The following is a 21,808-nucleotide window of genomic DNA, read 5'->3' on the forward strand; positions in this document are numbered from 1 at the left end:
ACCTCTACGCAGACGACACCATTCTATATACTTTCGGCCCGTCATTGGACACTGTGCTATCCAACCTCCAAACGAGCTTCAATGCCATACAGCACTCCTTCCGTGGCCTCCAACTGCTCCTAAACGCAGTAAAACCAAATGCATGCTTTTCAACCGATCGCTGCCTGCACCCGCATGCCCGACTAGCATCACCACCCTGGATGGTTCCAACCTTGAATATGTGGACATCTATAAGTACCTAGGTGTCTGGCTAGACTGCAAACTCTCCTTCCAGACTCACATCAAACATCTCCAATCAAAAATCAAATCCAGAGTCGGCTTTCTATTCCGCAACAAAGCCTCCTTCACTCACGCTGCCAAGCTTACCCTAGTAAAACTGACTATCCTACCGATCCTCGACTTGTATGTCATCTACAAAATGGCTTCCAACACTTACTCAGCAAACTGGATGCAGTCTATCACAGTGCCATCCGTTTTGTCACTAAAGCACCTTATACCACCCACCACTGCGACTTGTATGCTCTAGTTGGCCCTCACTACATATTCGTCGCCAGACCCACTGGCTCCAGGTCATCTACAAGTCCATGCTAGGTAAAGCTGCCTTATCTCAGTTCACTGGTCACGATGGCAACACCCATCCGTTTTACGCGCTCCAGCAGGTGTATCTCACTGATCATCCCTAAAGCCAACACCTCATTTGGCCGCCTTTCGTTCCAGTACTCTGCTGCCTGTGACTGGAACGAATTGCAAAAATCGCTGAAGTTGGAGACTTTTATCTCCCCTCACCAACTTCAAACATCAGCTATCCGAGCAGCTAACCGATCGCTGCAGCTGTACATAGTCTATTGGTAAATAGCTCACCCTTTTTCACCTACCTCATTCCCATACTGTTTTTATACTGTTTTTATTTATTTACTTTTCTGCTCTTTTGCACACCAATATCTCTACCTGTACATGCCCATCTGATCATTTATCACCAGTGTTAATCTGCAAAATTGTATTATTCGCCTACCTCCTCATGCCTTTTGCACACATTGTATATAGACTGCCCATTTTTTTCTACTGTGTTATTGACTTGCTAAATTGTTTACTCCATGTGTAACTCTGTGTTGTCTGTTCACACTGCTATGCTTTATCTTGGCCAGGTCGCAGTTGCAAATGAGAACTTGTTCTCAACTAGCCTACCTGGTTAAATAAAGGTGAAATAAAAAAATAAAAAAAAAATAGTTTTATTAGTTGTATTAGTAGTTGTAGCAGTAGTTTTATTAGTTGTAGCATTAGTTTTACTAGTTGTATTAGTAGTTGTAGCAGTAGTTTTACTAGTTGTATTAGTAGTTGTAGCATTAGTTTTATTAGTTGTATTAGTAGTTGTAGCATTAGTTTTATTAGTTGTATTAGTAGTTGTAGCAGTAGTTTTATTAGTTGTATTAGTAGTTGTAGCAGTAGTTTTATTAGTTGTATTAGTAGTTGTAGCAGTAGTTTTATTAGTTGTATTAGTTGTTTTAGTAGTTGTAGCTGTAGTTTTATTAGTTGTATTAGTAGTTGTAGCATTAGTTTTACTAGTTGTATTAGTAGTTGTAGCATTAGTTTTATTAGTTGTATTAGTAGTTGTAGCAGTAGTTTTATTAGTTGTATTAGTAGTTGTAGCAGTAGTTTTATTAGTTGTATTAGTAGTTGTAGCAGTAGTTTTATTAGTTGTATTAGTTGTTTTAGTAGTTGTAGCTGTAGTTTTATTAGTTGTATTAGTAGTTGTAGCATTAGTTTTATTAGTTGTATTAGTTGTATTAGTAGTTGGAGCAGTAGTTTTATTAGTTGTATTAGCAGTTGTAGCATTAGTTTTACTAGTTGTATTAGTAGTTGTAGCATTAGTTTTATTAGTTGTATTAGTTGTTTTAGTAGTTGTATCTGTAGTTTTATTAGTTGTATTAGTAGTTAGAGCAGTAGTTTTATTAGTTGTATTAGTTGTTTTAGTAGTTGTAGCTGTAGTTTTATTAGTTGTATTAGTAGTTGTAGCATTAGTTTTACTAGTTGTATTAGCAGTTGTAGCATTAGTTTTACTAGTTGTATTAGCAGTTGTAGCATTAGTTTTACTAGTTGTATTAGTAGTTGTAGCATTAGTTTTACTAGTTGTATTAGCAGTTGTAGCATTAGTTTTACTAGTTGTATTAGTAGTTGTAGCATTACTTTTATTAGTTGTATTAGTAGTTAGAGCAGTAGTTTTATTGGTAGTATTAGTTGTTTTAGTAGTTGGAGCAGTAGTTTTATTAGTTGTATTAGTAGTTGTAGCAGTAGTTTTATTAGTTGTATTAGTAGTTGTAGCATTAGTTTTACTAGTTGTATTAGTAGTTGTAGCATTAGTTTTACTAGTTGTATTAGCAGTTGTAGCATTAGTTTTACTAGTTGTATTAGTAGTTGTAGCATTACTTTTATTAGTTGTATTAGTAGTTAGAGCAGTAGTTTTATTGGTTGTATTAGTTGTTTTAGTAGTTGGAGCAGTAGTTTTATTAGTTGTATTAGTAGTTGTAGCAGTAGTTTTATTAGTTGTATTAGTAGTGGGAGCATTAGTTTTACTAGTTGTATTAGTAGTTGTAGCATTAGTTTTATTAGTTGTATTAGTAGTTGTAGCATTAGTTTTATTAGTTGTATTAGTAGTGGGAGCATTAGTTTTACTAGTTGTATTAGTAGTTGTAGCAGTAGTTTTATTAGTTGTATTAGTAGTTGTAGCAGTAGTTTTATTAGTTGTATTAGTAGTTGTAGCAGTAGTTTTATTAGTTGTATTAGTTGTTTTAGTAGTTGTAGCTGTAGTTTTATTCGTTGTATTAGTAGTTAGAGCAGTAGTTTTATTGGTTGTATTAGTTGTTTTAGTAGTTGGAGCATTAGTTTTACTAGTTGTATTAGTAGTTGTAGCATTAGTTGTATTAGTAGTTAGAGCAGTAGTTTTATTGGTTGTATTAGTTGTTTTAGTAGTTGGAGCATTAGTTTTACTAGTTGTATTAGTAGTTGTAGCATTAGTTTTATTAGTTGTATTAGTTGTTTTAGTAGTTGTAGCTGTAGTTTTATTCGTTGTATTAGTAGTTAGAGCAGTAGTTTTATTGGTTGTATTAGTTGTTTTAGTAGTTGGAGCATTAGTTTTACTAGTTGTATTAGTAGTTGTAGAATTAGTTGTATTAGTAGTTAGAGCAGTAGTTTTATTGGTTGTATTAGTTGTTTTAGTAGTTGGAGCATTAGTTTTACTAGTTGTATTAGTAGTTGTAGCATTAGTTTTATTAGTTGTATTAGTTGTATTAGTAGTTGGAGCAGTAGGTTTATTAGTTGTATTAGCAGTTGTAGCATTAGTTTTACTAGTTGTATTAGTAGTTGTAGCATTAGTTTTATTAGTTGTATTAGTTGTTTTAGTAGTTGTATCTGTAGTTTTATTAGTTGTATTAGTAGTTAGAGCAGTAGTTTTATTAGTTGTATTAGTTGTTTTAGTAGTTGTAGCTGTAGTTGTATTAGTTGTATTAGTTGTTTTAGTAGTTGTATCTGTAGTTTTATTAGTTGTATTAGTAGTTAGAGCAGTAGTTTTATTAGTTGTATTAGTTGTTTTAGTAGTTGTATCTGTAGTTTTATTAGTTGTATTAGTAGTTAGAGCAGTAGTTTTATTAGTTGTATTAGTTGTTTTAGTAGTTGTAGCTGTAGTTTTATTAGTTGTATTAGTAGTTGTAGCATTAGTTTTACTAGTTGTATTAGTAGTTGTAGCATTAGTTTTACTAGTTGTATTAGCAGTTGTAGCATTAGTTTTACTAGTTGTATTAGCAGTTGTAGCATTAGTTTTACTAGTTGTATTAGTAGTTGTAGCATTAGTTTTACTAGTTGTATTAGCAGTTGTAGCATTAGTTTTACTAGTTGTATTAGCAGTTGTAGCATTAGTTTTACTAGTTGTATTAGCAGTTGTAGCATTAGTTTTACTAGTTGTATTAGTAGTTGTAGCATTAGTTTTACTAGTTGTATTAGTAGTTGTAGCATTAGTTTTACTAGTTGTATTAGTAGTTGTAGCATTAGTTTTACTAGTTGTATTAGTAGTTGTAGCATTAGTTTTACTAGTTGTATTAGTAGTTGTAGCATTAGTTTTACTAGTTGTATTAGTAGTTGTAGCATTAGTTTTACTAGTTGTATTAGCAGTTGTAGCATTAGTTTTACTAGTTGTATTAGTAGTTGTAGCATTAGTTTTACTAGTTGTATTAGCAGTTGTAGCATTAGTTTTACTAGTTGTATTAGCAGTTGTAGCATTAGTTTTACTAGTTGTATTAGCAGTTGTAGCATTAGTTTTACTAGTTGTATTAGTAGTTGTAGCATTAGTTTTACTAGTTGTATTAGTAGTTGTAGCATTAGTTTTACTAGTTGTATTAGTAGTTGTAGCATTAGTTTTACTAGTTGTATTAGTAGTTGTAGCATTAGTTTTACTAGTTGTATTAGTAGTTGTAGCATTAGTTTTACTAGTTGTATTAGTAGTTGTAGCATTAGTTTTACTAGTTGTATTAGTAGTTGTAGCATTAGTTTTACTAGTTGTATTAGTAGTTGTAGCATTAGTTTTACTAGTTGTATTAGTAGTTGTAGCATTAGTTTTACTAGTTGTTTTAGTAGTTGTAGCATTAGTTTTACTAGTTGTATTAGCAGTTGTAGCATTAGTTTTACTAGTTGTATTAGCAGTTGTAGCATTAGTTTTACTAGTTGTATTAGTAGTTGTAGCATTCGTTTTACTAGTTGTTTTAGTAGTTGTAGCATTAGTTTTACTAGTTGTATTAGTAGTTGTAGCATTAGTTTTACTAGTTGTATTAGTAGTTGTAGCATTAGTTTTACTAGTTGTTTTAGTAGTTGTAGCATTCGTTTTACTAGTTGTATTAGCAGTTGTAGCATTAGTTTTACTAGTTGTATTAGTAGTTAGAGCAGTAGTTTTATTAGTTGTATTAGTAGTTAGAGCAGTAGTTTTATTAGTTGTATTAGTTGTATTAGCAGTTGTAGCATTAGTTTTACTAGTTGTATTAGTAGTTGTAGCATTAGTTTTACTAGTTGTATTAGCAGTTGTAGCATTAGTTTTACTAGTTGTATTAGCAGTTGTAGCATTAGTTTTACTAGTTGTATTAGCAGTTGTAGCATTAGTTTTACTAGTTGTATTAGCAGTTGTAGCATTAGTTTTACTAGTTGTATTAGCAGTTGTAGCATTAGTTTTACTAGTTGTATTAGCAGTTGTAGCATTAGTTTTACTAGTTGTATTAGTAGTTGTAGCATTAGTTTTACTAGTTGTATTAGCAGTTGTAGCATTAGTTTTACTAGTTGTATTAGTAGTTGTAGCATTACTTTTATTAGTTGTATTAGTAGTTAGAGCAGTAGTTTTATTGGTTGTATTAGTTGTTTTAGTAGTTGTAGCATTAGTTTTATTAGTTGTATTAGTTGTATTAGTAGTTGTAGCATTAGTTTTATTAGTTGTATTAGTAGTTGTAGCATTAGTTTTACTAGTTGTATTAGTAGTTGTAGCAGTAGTTTTCTTAGTTGTATTAGTAGTTGTAGCATTAGTTGTATTAGTTGTATTAGTTGTATTAGTAGTTGTAGCATTAGTTGTATTAGTTGTATTAGTAGTTGTAGCATTAGTTTTACTAGTTGTATTAGTAGTTGTAGCAGTAGTTTTCTTAGTTGTATTAGTAGTTGTAGCATTAGTTTTATTAGTTGTATTAGTTGTATTAGTAGGTGTAGCATTAGTTGTATTAGTTGTATTAGTAGTTGTAGCATTAGTTTTATTAGTTGTAGTTGTAGCATTAGTTGTATTAGTTGTATTAGTAGTTGTAGCATTAGTTTTACTAGTTGTATTAGTAGTTGTAGCATTAGTTTTATTAGTTGTATTAGTAGTTGTAGCAGTAGTTTTATTAGTTGTATTAGTAGTGGGAGCATTAGTTGTACTAGTTGTATTAGTAGTTGTAGCATTAGTTTTACTAGTTGTATTAGTAGTTGTAGCATTAGTTGTATTAGTTGTATTAGTAGTTGTAGCATTACTTTTATTAGTTGTATTAGTAGTTAGAGCAGTAGTTTTATTGGTTGTATTAGTTGTTTTAGTAGTTGGAGCATTACTTTTATTAGTTGTATTAGTAGTTAGAGCAGTAGTTTTATTGGTTGTATTAGTTGTTTTAGTAGTTGGAGCATTACTTTTATTAGTTGTATTAGTAGTTAGAGCAGTAGTTTTATTGGTTGTATTAGTTGTTTTAGTAGTTGGAGCATTACTTTTATTAGTTGTATTAGTAGTTGTAGCAGTAGTTTTACTAGTTGTATTAGTAGTTGTAGCAGTAGTTTTATTAGTTGTATTAGTAGTTGTAGCATTAGTTTTACTAGTTGTATTAGTAGTTGTAGCATTAGTTTTATTAGTTGTATTAGTAGTTGTAGCAGTAGTTTTATTAGTTGTATTAGTAGTTGTAGCAGTAGTTTTTTTTTATTGGTTGTATTAGTAGTTGTAGCTGTAGTTTTATTAGTTGTATTAGTAGTTAGAGCAGTAGTTTTATTGGTTGTATTAGTTGTTTTAATAGTTGTAGCATTAGTTTTATTAGTTGTATTAGTAGTTGTAGCATTAGTTTTATTAGTTGTATTAGTAGTTAGAGCAGTAGTTTTACTAGTTGTATTAGCAGTTGTAGCATTAGTTTTATTAGTTGTATTAGTAGTGGGAGCATTAGTTTTACTAGTTGTATTAGTAGTTGTAGCATTAGTTTTACTAGTTGTATTAGTAGTTGTAGCATTAGTTTTATTAGTTGTATTAGTAGTTAGAGCAGTAGTTTTACTAGTTGTATTAGTAGTTGTAGCAGTAGTTTTATTAGTTGTATTAGTAGTTGTAGCAGTAGTTTTATTAGTTGTATTAGTAGTTGTAGCAGTAGTTTTATTAGTTGTATTAGTAGTTGTAGCAGTAGTTTTATTAGTTGTATTAGTAGTTGTAGCAGTAGTTTTTTTTTAATTGGTTGTATTAGTAGTTGTAGCATTAGTTTTATTAGTTGTATTAGTAGTTAGAGCAGTAGTTTTATTGGTTGTATTAGTTGTTTTAGTAGTTGGAGCTTTAGTTTTACTAGTTGTATTAGTAGTTGTAGCATTAGTTTTATTAGTTGTATTAGTAGTTAGAACAGTAGTTTTATTGGTTGTATTAGTTGTTTTAGTAGTTGGAGCAGTAGTTGTATTACTTGTAGGCCTATTCGTTGTACAAAAGATTTTATGTTGTTAATGTACTTAATTTTTACAATTATTATTTAATTGTTATTATTATTAGACAGTAGTTGCCATAGTATTGTTGTTAGGTATTGTTTGTTTGTTTTGTATTGTTAATTTGGACACACTTGAAAATGAGATGGAGCATCTCTAGAGATTTCATCCTGCAAAATGTCAAATAAACCTTTCAGAAATTGACCATATTAAATGATCATTGTAATTGTTCTCACATTGATGTCAGAGATGCAACTACCCCCAATGCTCTGTTGGTGATGACTGGGATGAATGCAGGAGCAGATTTCAGGAGCAGGACAAGACACCCTCTTTTTGACTGATGACTGACATAAGGACATGCACATGATAGGCCTATCTGGCTTATATGATTATGATGGTCATAATGCTTCTTGCCATTGTAATAATATAATAATATAATAATAATATATGCCATTTAGCTGACGCTTTTATCCAAAGCGACTTACAGTCATGTGTGCATACATTCTACGTATGGGTGGTCCCGGGAATCGAACCCACTACCCTGGCGCTACAAGCGCCATGCTCTACCAACTGAGCCACAGAAGTGTATTTTCTTAGTCCAAGTAAAGTGACACAGGATGGTCATAATTCTTCTACAAGTTATTTAAAATATTATGAAAAAACATGACTGTAAAGAATTCATTACAACAACAACAAATGATTTAAAAAACAAACTTTCAACCGAAAGGATACTTCTTGGCAGGGAAAAAAATATTTGAATAAATGTGGGTTTTGTAGGTATCATAACCAGCCATAAAATAACGCAACATATGTCACAACAGGTTTAAATATATGGCTCATGACAGTGTTATGACCATATCATGAAAGATGTCATGACTATCCTGTACGGATCCAAATAGGTCAGATCAGCTTTACAATAAATAACTTCAACCGGCACCCCCTCCCCCGTTATTTTGTGATGTCATTCAAAATGTTATAGAGGAAATAGTGTGATTTGGAAAGTATAACCACTATGTGTGAAGTGTCCATCCTGCATGAAATCTGAAAAATTAGGGATATGATTTTAGGAGCCATAAGAGATAATAGTTTTACATAACTTTGTACAAGTGACAAGTCACGCCTTGAGTGAGGTTAGAGAAAGTGTGAGCCTGACGGAACCGCCCCTTTTGAGCGAACTTTGTAAAATTATGGGTTAAGAATTAACAGACCAAAGAGACGTTGAGCTGCAGCTCATGTTTAAAGTGGTTTGAACTCTGAAGTCTCAACATGAGGTAGAGACGATAAAGTCACCCCCCGTACAATCACTGCTCCTATGTAAAGTATCTAGAAAAGCACATTTAAGTGGGACTTTTCTACTATTCTCAAACCATCGTATTACGCTACTCTCATCACCCCACTGGGAACCATGAACATGGCTGGCTAGCCTATCTTCAAAGAGGCATCTTCCAGAGCGAATGGAAGGAGAATAAACCATGTAGTTCTGTTCAGGACTACACGACAAGTCACTGGATACCAGATGACTGCAGAGGAGAACAACAGTAGAAGACGGGTGGGGACCCCGTTTGGACAAGCGTGCCGCGAAAATGCCCAACAACCCCCTTTCCAAGAAGGCCCAGTTAGGAGAGATATACGGCAAACCAAGGCATTTCCTCATAAATACGTTCATGATTTTTAACTCCAAGCAGGCAGCGGTTCGTGTGCACAGTATAAGTGAGAGTAGTTTCTAAATGTACCAATGTTAAGTGTCTGTCTGTCTGTCTCTCTCTCTCTCTCTCTCTCTCTCTTTCTCGCCCTCCATGTCTTTTGTAACAAGCAACCATATTGTTGTCAGTCTGCTATTTCTAATGCATTAAGTGTGCATGTTTATCCTGTGTTGCCATTTAGTTAGCTAGTAAATAAATAATTAAACCAATTTGTGTAGTACTGAATCATAAGTAAGGCTTGAGTTTTTGTTCAGAATAATGATATGATACGAAGTTATGATTATTAATTTGACTGCTTATGGATTTAATACCTTTAGAGTTTAATTCGGGAGATGGAAACTCTTTAAAGAACCGCTCTCGTGGTGCCCCAAATCCTAATGAGTTAATTGTTACATGATTCATTTAATCGGGTAACAATTAAACATAGTTATTTATTAGATATATAACAGTCATCAGATGAATGAATGTAATGTCACGACACAGATTTTGACAAATTATGTCAGCTGTTATGGCATATTATGACATGGTTATGACCTTGTAATAACGTGTTATGTAGCTGGGTGTCAAGTAAGGTGTTACCAATATGTCTGCGAGTGCACTTTCCCATAACAAGCTTGTGCTCTCCCTCCACGGATACTATTCATCTGAAGATATCTACAGTTGTAGTGAGAGAAAAACATCTTCCACTCTTTCCACACTCTCTTTCCTCCATCCTCCTTTTACTGACAAGATTTAGCTGGTTTGCATGACATTGCATAACAGTTGTTATATCACTCCTATGACATTGTTATGACAGGTTCGTGACAGCAGTCTCTTGTAAAACGTCAAATCATCTGTGTTTATCACAAAGCCCTCTCAGGTGAAAACATCAAGCTCCTCGTGTGACAGCAGGTTCCAGACTGGGGTCAATTTCAAAACGTGTACACCTAATCGAAAGAGAAATCTGTATATCGCCCGCTGAAGGATTGCAGCGCACCCCAGTTGCAGCGCACCCCTCTGATGCTTCTCGAATCTTGAGAAACAGAAACGGCATTGATGTGTTCACTTCTTCAGGCACTCAGTAGACACTGGCATGGATGCAGGGTGGCAGGCCATTCTACCTCACTGAATTCAGGCAGTCTACAGAGCTAGACGAGGCCAACCCCACCATACAATCAGGAGACTATCACAATTCTATACTGGTGGAATCAGAAGCAAACCCTGGTTGCATCCCAAATAGCGCCATATTCACTATACATTGCATTACTTTTGTATACAAAGGTAGTGTACTACATAAGGAATAGGGTGCCATTTGGGACAGGTAGCCCGTGGGGTGAACATCAGGGCCCTCTCAGCCCTGGGAGGTAATTACCTGGCTGTCGCTAAGGTGTCGCTAAGGCCCCCATGTCGCATCACGATTGTAATTTTGCCTCAAGCTCTTCGAAAGCTACCGGCAGTGGATACTTCACTCTGGTCCCTCAGCGTGTTCTCTCTTCCTCGTGTGTACGAGCACATACACACTCTCTAAATCTCCTTGTAATTTAGTTTTACCTGCTCTGCTCAACAGGAACTCATGTTGTGTCATGTATACAGTGACTTTCTGTCTCTCTCTTTTTCTATCTCTCTCTCTCTCTCTCTCTCTCTCTCTCTCTCTCTCTCTCTCTCTCTCTCTCTCTCTCTCTCTCTCTCTCTCTCTCTCTCTCACATATATATATTCTGGGCTCCGATTCCCCATTCTGAACACACAGTCTAAGCCTCCCTAGCAGCCGCTGAGTCCGTCTGGCAGTGTCACCCTGAGATGAGGTTTTCATGTGTGTCTCTCTATCCACTCCTACCCACCTACACTGACTCCTAATGGAATCCACCTAATGCAGACCTCCCTGTCAACACTGATCATATGACACATCACATGACACCAGCTTCAATAGATAGATGGATTATTTGATTGATGGACATAGAGAGAGACAAAGAAAGCGGAAGGTAGTGAGAGAGATCCGTTGGTAGAAGCAGGACATACTTTCCTTTTGTGTTCTTAATGCACCATGCTCTTTTCAACCCCTTCCATCATCCACTCTGATTTATCATTGCTTTAGTTAGTCGACCCTGTAGGAATCAATTCAATGCCTGTATATGTCACAAGGGAGGCCTTACAGCTAGGCCCTGCACACCCTCCTACTGAAGACAACATGCTGGTGGTGTGCTTGTCCATCTTGTTATCTTGCTCAGGGAAACACGAGCCACAGATAATGGTTCCTGCCTTACAGGTGGAGCCCTGTGATGAGGATGATAGGGATAGGCCTGCCTCTGATCTGTGTTAGCTGACAACAGACAGTGGTAGAGTGGTGACACCAGGATATCATGGTTGTAATTAGAAATGAACCCATGGCACCTCTCTGCGCCAACCCTGATTGAGGATGCTGTCCTCCTGAGTGCTGACAGCTCGGTGGTTCATTTGAATACCTAATTATCCCTTTCGGTGATGGAAAGAAAGATGGAGCTGCGGTCTCTCATTCTCAATCTCCCAATCTTTTACTCCTTATTCAATGCACACACACACGCAAACATCCTCATACACACAGAGCACGCACACACACACATTCTACACACATGCACATACAATCTACTCATGCACACACACACACACACACACACACACACACACACACACACACACACACACACACACACACACACACACAGAGCACACACACACACACACACACACATTCTACACACATGCACACACACACACACGCATCCTCATGCACACAGAGCACCCCCACACACACACACACACACACACACACACACACACACACACACACACACACACACACAGAGCACACACACACACACACACACATTCTACACACATGCACACACACACACACGCATCCTCATGCACACAGAGCACCCCCACACACACACACACACACGATAATCATGAAACAGAAAGTGGTGGGAGGTTAGATAAACATGCTGCTTAGGAACACATTTCCATGGGCCTCTGTGTCTCGCTGTGGCGCCAAACTGAGCCAATTGTGCCTGTTGCCTGGTATACCCCCATACACGACAGGCAATGTTTCCTTAATGTTGCCTTTCAACTTCGCTGTGCAGGCGCATGCATAGACCCTCCAACTCGCCCGGACGCCAGCCCTTAAAAGACATCTTGATTACGGTAGGAACCCACATGGAGAGGCAAAAGAGGTGTGGAGGTCACCGCTATTGACATTCACTCTCCTTCACCACGGGTAGTTTGATTATGTTATCATACTGGGTCGGGATAATCCGGGGAAATTGAAAGCTTGTTTGCTGTGCGTGAGTGCACATATATATATATATATATATATATATATATATATATATGTGTGTGTGTGTGTGTGTGTGTGTGTGTGTGCGCCCATGTGTGTGCGTTTGTGGGGTGTAGTGTGTGATATTATGTCCATATTATGTCCAAGTCCCTATTATGGCAAGAACAGCTCAAATAAGTTGTAGCCAACTCCTAGGGTCTTCCTGGAGTCTTCCTGAGGTCTTCCTGGGGTCTTCCTGAGGTCTTCCTAGGGTCTTCCTGGGGTCTTCCTGTAGTCTTCCTGAGGTCTTCCTGGGGTCTTCCTAGGGTCTTCCTGGGGTCTTCCTGGGGTCTTCATGGAGTCTTCCTGAGGTCTTCCTAGGGTCTTCCTGGGATCTTCCTGGGGTCTTCCTGGAGTCTTCCTGTGGTCTTCCTGGGGTCTTCCTGGGGTCTTCATGGGGTCTTCCTGAGGTCTTCCTGTGGTCTTCCTGGAGACTTCCTGTGGTCTTCCTGGGGTCTTCCTGTGGTCTTCATGGGGTCTTCCTGAGGTCTTCCTGTGGTCTTCCTGGAGACTTCCTGTGGTCTTCCTGGGGTCTTCCTGAGGTCTTCCTGGGGTCTTCCTGGGGACTTCTTGTGGTCTTCCTGGGGTCTTCCTGGGGTCTTCCTGAGGTCTTCCTGGGGTCTTCCTGGGGTCTTCCTGGGGTCTTCCTGGGGTCTTCCTGGGGTCTTCCTGTGATCTTTCTGAGGTCTTCCTGGGGTCTTCCTGGGGTCTTCCTGAGGTCTTCCTGGGGTCTTCCTGGAGACTTCCTGTGGTCTTCCTGGGGTCTTCCTGAGGTCTTCCTGGGGTCTTCCTGGGGACTTCCTGGGGTCTTTCTGGGGTCTTCCTGGGGTCTTCCTGTGATCTTTCTGAGGTCTTCCTGGGGTCTTCCTGGGGTTTCCTGGGGTCTTCCTGGGGACTTCTTGAGGTCTTCCTGGGGACTTCTTGAGGTCTTCCTGGGGTCTTCCTGGGGACTTCCTGAGGTCTTCCTGGGGACTTCTTGAGGTCTTCCTGGGGACTCTAATACATCTGAGGTCTTCCAATCAATCAAATGTCTTCTTACATCAGGGACTTAAAACCTGAGGTCTAGAAGCCTGGAGCAAAACTTCCTGGAGTCTTCCTGAGGTTTTCCAGAGAGGAACCAGGCATCTAATAGCCAGTCCTCTTCTGGCTGTGCCGGGTGGAGATTATAACAGAACATGCCCAAGTTCAAATGTTTATAGATCAAATCATATCAAATGTATTTATATAGCCCTTCGTACATCAGCTGATATCTCAAAGTGCTGTACAGAAACCCAGCCTAAAACCTCAAACAGCAAGCAATGCAGGTGTAGAATCACGGTGGCTAGGTAAAACTCCCTCGAAGGCCAAAACCTAGGAAGAAACCTAGAGAGGAACAAGGCTATGTGGGGTAGCCAGTCCTCTTCTGGCTGTGCCGGGTGGAGATTATAACAGAACATGGCCAAGATGTTCAAATGTTCATAAATGACCAGCATGGTCAAATAATAATAATCACAGGCAGAACAGTTAAAACTGGAGCAGCAGCACGGCCAGGTGGACTGGGGACAGCAAGGAGTCATCATGTCAGGTAGTCCTGAGGCATGGTCCTAGTGCTCAGGTCCTCTGAGAGAGAGAAAGGAAGAGAGAAAGAGAGAATTAGAGAGAGCATACTTAAATTCACACAGGACATTGGATAGGACAGGAGAATTACTCCAGATATAACAAACTGACCCTAGCCCCCCGACACATAAACTACTGCAGCATAAATACTGGAGGCTGAGACAGGAGGGGTCCGGAGACACTGTGGCCCCATCCGATGACACCCCCGGAAAGGGCCAAACAGGCAGGATATAACCCCAACCACTTTGCCAAAGCACAGCCTCCAAACCACCAATTTACCATCCTGAGACAAGGGCGAGTATAGCCCACAAAGATCTTCGCCACGGCACAACCCAAGGGGGAGCGCCAACCTGGACAGGAAGATCACGTTAGTGACTCAACCCACTCAAGTGACGCACCCCTCCTAGGGACGGCATGGAAGATTAGGATTATTTCCAGGATTATTTGGACTCGTCAGACCAAAATACAGCTTTCCACCGGTCTAATGTCCATTGCTTGTGTTTCTTGGCCCAAGCAAGTCTCTTCTTATTATTGGTGTCCTTTAGCAGTGTTTTTTTTGTTGCATCAATTCGACCATGAAGGTCTGATTCTCATTTACATTTACATTTACATTTAAGTCATTTAGCAGACGCTCTTGTCCAGAGCGACTTACAAATTGGTGCATACACCTTATGACATCCAGTGGAACAGCCACTTTACAATAGCGCATCTAAATCTTTTTAGGGGAGGGGGGTGAGAAGGATTACTTACCCTATTCTCCTCTGAACAGATGATTTTGAGATGTGTCTGTTACTTGAACTCTGTGAAGCATTTATTTGGGCTGCAATTTCTGAGGCGGGTAACTCTAACAAACTTATCCTCTGCAGCAGAGTTAACTCTGGGTCTTCCTTTCCTGTGGCGGTCCTCATGAGAGCCAGTTTCATCATAGCGCTTGATGGTTTTTGCGACTGCATTTAAAGAATGTTTTTGAAATGTTCCGAATTGACTGACTTTCATGTCTTAAAGTAATGATGGACTGTCGTTTCTCTTTGCTCATTTGAGCTGTTCTTGCCATAATATGGACTTGGTCTATTACCAAGTAAGGCTATCTTCTGTATACCACCCCTACCTTATCACAACACAATTGATGAGCTTAGGAAGAAATTCCACAAATGAACTTTTAACAAGGCACACCTGTTTATTGAAATGCATTCCAGGTGACAACCTCATGAAGCTGGTTGAGAGAATGTCAAGAGTGTGCAAAGCTGTCATCAAAGCAAAGGGTTTGCTCCTTTGAATAATCTTAAATATAAAATATATTTTGAATTGTTTGACACTATTTTCCATATGTGTTATTTCATAGTTTTGATGTCTTCACTATTTACAATGTAGAAAATAGTAAAAAAGAAAGAAAAACCCTTGAATGAGTAGGTATGTCCAAACTTTTGACTGGTACTGCATATACACTGAGTATGCAAAACATTAAGGACACGTGCTCTTGACTGACCAGGTGAATCCAGGTGAAAACCATGATCCCTTATTGATGTCACTTGTTAAATCCTCTTCAATCAGTGCAGATGAATGGGAAGAAGACAAGTTAAAGAAGGATTTTTAAGAATAGAGACAATTGAGACATGGATTGTGTATGTGTGCCATTCAGAGGGTGAATGGGCAAGACAAAATATTGAAGTGCCTTTGAACAGGGTAGGTGCCAGGCGCACTGGTATGTGTCAAGAACTGCAACGCTACTGGGTTTTTCACGCTCAACCGTTTCCAGTGTGTATCAAGAATGGTCCACCACCCAAAGGACATCCAGCTAACTTGACACAACTGTGGGAAGCATTTGCGTCAACATGGGCCAACATCCCTGTGGAACGCTTTTAACACCTTGTAGAGAGTCCCTGCCCTGACGAATTGAAGCTCTTCTGAGACAAAAGGGCGTGCAACTCAATATTAGGAAGGTGATCCTAATGTTTTGTACTCTCATTGTATATTTGCAGTGGTGGCCGTGATTTAGCGGTGGAGCGCCGCTACTAAATGAATATAGAGGAAACACTGGCGCTTTATCCATGTATGAATGTGTTCATGCATATGTAAAAAATAAAATATAATATATGTCATTTAGCGGACGCTTTTATCCAAAGCGACTTACAGTCATGTGTGCATACATTCTACGTATGGGTGATCCCGGGAATCGAACCCACTACCCTGGCGTTACAAGCGCCATGCTCTACCAACTGAGCTACAGAAGGACCACATATATGTGGATGTACTTATGTATGCATGTTTATGTGTGTGAGCAGCAAGCCTTTAAGTTATACCCGCTCTCCCTTCTAATTGATTTGTACACAGGCGTGATGTTATTGAAGACAGTCTATCCCGCTGACTCTCCAAATGGCAATGTTTTCCAGCCAATGACTTTGTCAATATCAGAGACCTCTTCTCGCTGTGGGCACTCACTCTGGAAGCATCCGCATAGCCTCACTGTCAGCCTGTATCTATCTGAACATCCCTTACATTCACTATTGTTCTTCTCCCCAAAGGCTCAAGCTAATGTTAGACTTTAACCAAGCTTTGTCAGAATCAGAATCAATCACCTTTATTCACTAAGTGCATGTGCACATAGTCAGAATGTTACTTGGTGATATGGTGCTGCTAGTGATAGACACCATTTAGAGACAGAATACAGACAGTGGAGTTTAATCAAAGTTGATATACAGTACATTCGAAAAGCATTCAGACCCCTTCCCCTTTTCCGTATTTTGTTAGATTACAACCTTACTCTAAAATTGATGAAATAAAAACAATCCTCATCAATCTACACACAATACCCCACGATGACAAAGTGAAAACCGTTTTTTTATGTTTGCAAATGTATTAAAATAAAAAAAATAGAAATACCTTATTTACAGTTGAAGTCGGAAGTTTACATTCATCATTCATCATTGGGGCGGCAGGGTAGCCTAGTGGTTAGAGTGTTGGACTAGTAACCGAAAGGTTGCAAGTTCATATCCCCGAGCTGACAAGGTACAAATCTGTCGTTCTGCCCCTGAACAGGCAGTTAACCCACCTGTTCCAAGGCTGTCATTGAAAATAAGAATTTGTTCTTAACTGCCTAGTTAAATAACGGGAAAAGATTAAAACGTGTTTTTCAAACCTTCCACAAATTTCTTGTCAGTGAACTGTAGTTTTGGCAAGTCGGTTAGGACATCTACTTTGCGCATGACACAAGTAATTTTTCCAACAATTGTTTAAAGAAAGAGAAGATTAACACTGTATCACAATTCCAGTGCGTCATTCCAGAAAATGATGTCATGGCTTTAGCTTCTGGCTAATTTACATAATTTGAGTCAATAGGAGGTGTACCTGTGGATGTATTTCAAGGCCTACCTTCAAACTGAGTGCCTCTTTGCTTGACATTATGGGAAAATCAAAAGAAATCAGCCAAAACCTCAGAAAAAGAAATGTAGACCTCCAAGTCTGGTTCATCCTTGGGAGTTATTTCCAAATGCCTGAAGGTGCCACGTTCATCTGTACAAACAATAGTACGCAAGTATAAACACCATGGGACCACGCAGCCGTCATACCGCTCAGGAAGGAGACGCGTTCTGTCTCCTAGAGATGAACGTACTTTTGTGTGAAAAGTGCAAATCAATCCCAGAACAACAGCAGACCTTGAAAGGGGCTGGTGGAAACAGGTAGAAAAGTATCTATATCCACAGTAAAACAAATCCTATATCGAAATAACCTGAAAGACCGCTCAGCTAGGAAGAAGCCACAGCTCCAAAACCGCCAAAAAAATCTGCACATGGGGACAAAGATCGTACTTTTTGGAGAAATGTCCTCTGGTCGGATGAAACAAAAATAGAACTGTTTGGCCATAATGACCATCATTATGTTTGGGTGAAAGCATTGAAGGTCCCCAAGAAGTTTGGAACCACCAATACTCTTCTTAGAGCTGGCTGCCTGGCCAAACTGAGCCATCAAGGGAGGAGGTTCTTGGTCAGAGACTCTGGGTTTGCGCCCAGGCTCTGTCGCAGCCGGCCGCGACCGGGAGGTCGGTGGGGTGATGCACAATTGGCCTAGCGTTGGGGTTAGGGAGGGTTCGGCCGGTGGGGAGATCCTTGTCTCATCGCACACTAGCGACTCCTGTGGCGTACTAACCAGGTCGCCAGGTGCACAGTGTTTCCTCCGACACATTGGTGCGGCTGGCTTCCGGGTTGGATGCGAGCTGTGTTAAGAAGCAGTGCGGCTTGGTTGAGTTGTGTTTCGGAGGACCTTCATCTCTCCCGAGCCCGTACGGGAGTTGTAGCAATGAGACAAGATAGTAACTACTAACAATTGGATACCACAAAATAGGTGAGAAAAGGGGGTAAAACAATTTTTTAAAGTCACCTAAAGGTATCTCAGATCATGAGAATCAAGATTCTCTGGTCTGATGAAACCAGGATTGAACTCTTTGGCCTAAATGCCAAGCGTCACATCTGGAGGACACCTGGCACCATCATGTTGTGGGGATGTTAATTAGGAGTGACTAGGAGACAAGTCGGGATCGAGGGAAAGATGAATGGAGCAAAGTACAGAGAGATCCTTGATGAAAACCTGCTGCAGAGCGCTCAGGACCTCAGACTGGGGTGAAGGTTCACCTTCCAACAGGACAATGGCCCTAAGCACATAGCCAAGACAATGCAGGAGTGGCTTCAGTACAATTCTCTGAATGTCCTTGAGTCCCCAGCCAGAGCCTGGATTTGAACCCGATCTAACATCTCTGGAGAGACCTGAAAATAGCCGTGCAGCGACACTTCCCATCCAATCTGAGTTTAAGAGCATCTGCAGAGAAGAATCGATGCCATTGGTTCTTCAACATTGCTGCCATAAGTAGTAAATCCACTGGTGTGCCTTTTTGGTGACCGCTGTGATGTTGTCCTTCCGCTGATGATGGTCCACAGGAATTTGAATGATTCATCTGTGCTAACAGCTGAGCCATCAATCTCGAGGGGGAGACCTGATGGGGGGAGTTCTCTAGCCGTCAGTGATGAGAGAGACCAGAGTGGTGTCATCTGCAAACTTCAGTAGTTGGACAGATGCGTTGTTGGAGGTGCAGTCATTGATGTAGAGTGAGTAGAGTAGAGTAGAGATGAGAGCATGCATCCTTGCAGTGCTCCGGTCCTGAGGGATAAAAAAAAAAGATCATCATGGACAACAACCACCCGAGCCACTACATGTTCACCCCGTTATCATCCAGAAGGCGAGGTCAGTACAGGTGCATCAAAGCAGGGACCGAGAGACTGAAAAACAGCTTCTATTTCAAGGCCATCAGACTGTTAAACAGCCATCACTAACATTGAGTGGCTGAGGCCAACATACTGACTCTAATCTCTAGCCACTTTAATAATAAAAAATTGGATGTAATAAATGTATCACTAGTCACTTTAAACAATGCCACTTTATATAATGTTTACATACCCTACATTACTCATCTCATATGTACATACTGTACTCTATACCATCTACTGCATCTTGCCTATGCCGTTCGGCCATCGCTCATCCATATATTTATATGTACATATTCTTATTCATTCCTTTACACTTGTGTGTAAAAGGTAGTTTTTGTTAAATTGTTAGATTACTTGTTAGATATTACTGCATTGTCGGAACTAGAGGCACAAGCATTTCGCTACACTTGCATCAGATTGGTCGGACCAGCGTTGAACAGTCCTGAGCACAGGCGTTTCCTGTTTTAGTTTCTGTCTATAGGCTTGGAGCACAAAATGGATTTGTCGAAAGGAGGGCGAGGGAGGGCTTTGTATGTGTCCCGGAAGTTAGAGTAACAATGATCCAGAATATTGCCAGCCCGGATCGCGCATTTGATATGCTGATAAAATTTAGGGAGCCTTGTTTTCAGATTAGCCTTGTTAAAATCCCCAGCTACAATAAATGCATCCTCAGGATACGTGGTTTCCAGTTTATATAGAGTCCAATGAAGTTCTTTCAGGGCTGTCAGGGTGTCTGCTTGGGGGGGGGGGGGAGGGTGTACACGACTGTGATTATAATCTAAGAGAATTCTCTTGGTAGATAATGCGGTTGGCATTTGATTGTAAGGACTTCTAGGTCAGGTAAACAAAAGGACTTGAGTTCCTGTATGTTGTTATGATCACAACATGACTCTTTAATCATAAGGTATACACCCCATCCTTCTTCTTAACAGAGAGATGCTTGTTTCTGTCGGCGCGATGCGTGAAGAAACCAGGTAGCTGTACCGACTCTGATAACGTATATCGAGTGACCCATGTTTCCATGAAACAGAGAATGTTACAATCTCTGATGTCTCTCTGGAAGTCAACCCTTGCTCGGATTTCGTCTACGGAGCCTGACCAGAAGTCCGCTCCGTCTTCTCCTTCTGCGGTGCCGTTGTTTTGGGTTGCCTGCTGGGATCCGATCCATTGTCCTGGGTGGTGGACCAAACAGAGGATCCGCTTTGGAATAATCGTATTCCTGCTCATAATGTTGGTAAGTTGACGTTGCTCTTATATCCAATAGTTCCTCCCGGCTTTATGTAATAAGACTTAAGATTTCCTGGGGTACCAGTGTAAGAAATAATACATAAAAAAAACGAAATACTGCATAGTTTCCTAAGAACACATAGCGAGGTCGGCCATCTCTGTCGGCGCCGGAAGCATATGGGCAGTTTCAGTTGAGTTGACATAAAGTCTTGGACAGTGTCCTCACAGCGTATGCTCCGGTATCCCTGAAAATATACGATTGTACATCAAGCAAGGTTTCTTTAAGTTGTTTATTCTCCCTTTCTCTCTTTGTTGTTTGTTCTCCGTTTGTCTACAATACCCTTCACCACTGTTTCTCTTTCCCTCGATCATCAATCTGACATTGTCTGAATTCTAGACTGGCACATAATCATTGATGTCCTCTTGTAGTATATCTAAGATATCTAGTTTGGCCTTTCATTGATGGATTTCAACATCCATATCCGTAAACCTCTCCCCACTCTCCAGGCGCGCCCTCTTGCTTGATGCAATCGTTGATACCGCTTGGCCAACTTGGCTTTGGTTTGTTTCTTTGATTGGGTTTGTTGTCCTTAACAGTGCTTAAATCTTCCGAAACCAGCAACATTTTTTTGAGCTCGTAAGTATCTCTCATCATTGAATCTGTCGTTCTGCCCCTGAACAGGCAGTTAACCCACTGTTCCTGCCGTCATTGAAAATAAGAATTTGTTCTTAACTGACTTGCCTAGTAAAATAAAGGTAAAATAAAAATATATATATATTTTTAAATCGTTCAAGTTCTTCAATGGATTCTGAATCATCCAGTGTGTTTTCTGGCAGAGTAAAACAAAAATGGCAAAACAACAGATGTATCTTTCCAGATTTTTTTTACAATTGTGTTATATTGAAATATTTCCTGCAAACAGTTAAGAGAAGAGTTGAAGAGAAATGCTGATGAGTGTAGAATGTAGCTGTTCAGGATAGAGAGCCTTCACTAAAGACAGAATTGTTCAGCGTTTAGCAGCAACATCTTTTCATTAGAACCATTCTGCATTTAGCAGCAAAGTGTTTTCATTGGAACCATTCTGCATTTAGCAGCAAAGTGTTTTCATTAGAACCATTCAGCGTTTAGCAGCAAAGTGTTTTCATTGGAACCATTCTGCATTTAGCAGCAAAGTGTTTTCATTAGAACCATTCTGCGTTTAGCAGCAAAGTGTTTTCATTAGAACCATTCTGCGTTTAGCAGCAAAGTGTTTTCATTGGAACCATTCTGCATTTAGCAGCAAAGTGTTTTCATTAGAACCATTCTGCGTTTAGCAGCAAAGTGTTTTCATTAGAACCATTCTGCGTTTAGCAGCAAAGTGTTTTCATTAGAACCATTCAGCGTTTAGCAGCAAAGTGTTTTCATTGGAACCATTCTGCATTTAGCAGCAAAGTGTTTTCATTAGAACCATTCTGCGTTTAGCAGCAAAGTGTTTTCATTAGAACCATT

Source organism: Oncorhynchus keta, chromosome 22, assembly GCF_023373465.1.
Source record: "Oncorhynchus keta strain PuntledgeMale-10-30-2019 chromosome 22, Oket_V2, whole genome shotgun sequence".
NCBI lineage: Eukaryota > Metazoa > Chordata > Actinopteri > Salmoniformes > Salmonidae > Oncorhynchus > Oncorhynchus keta.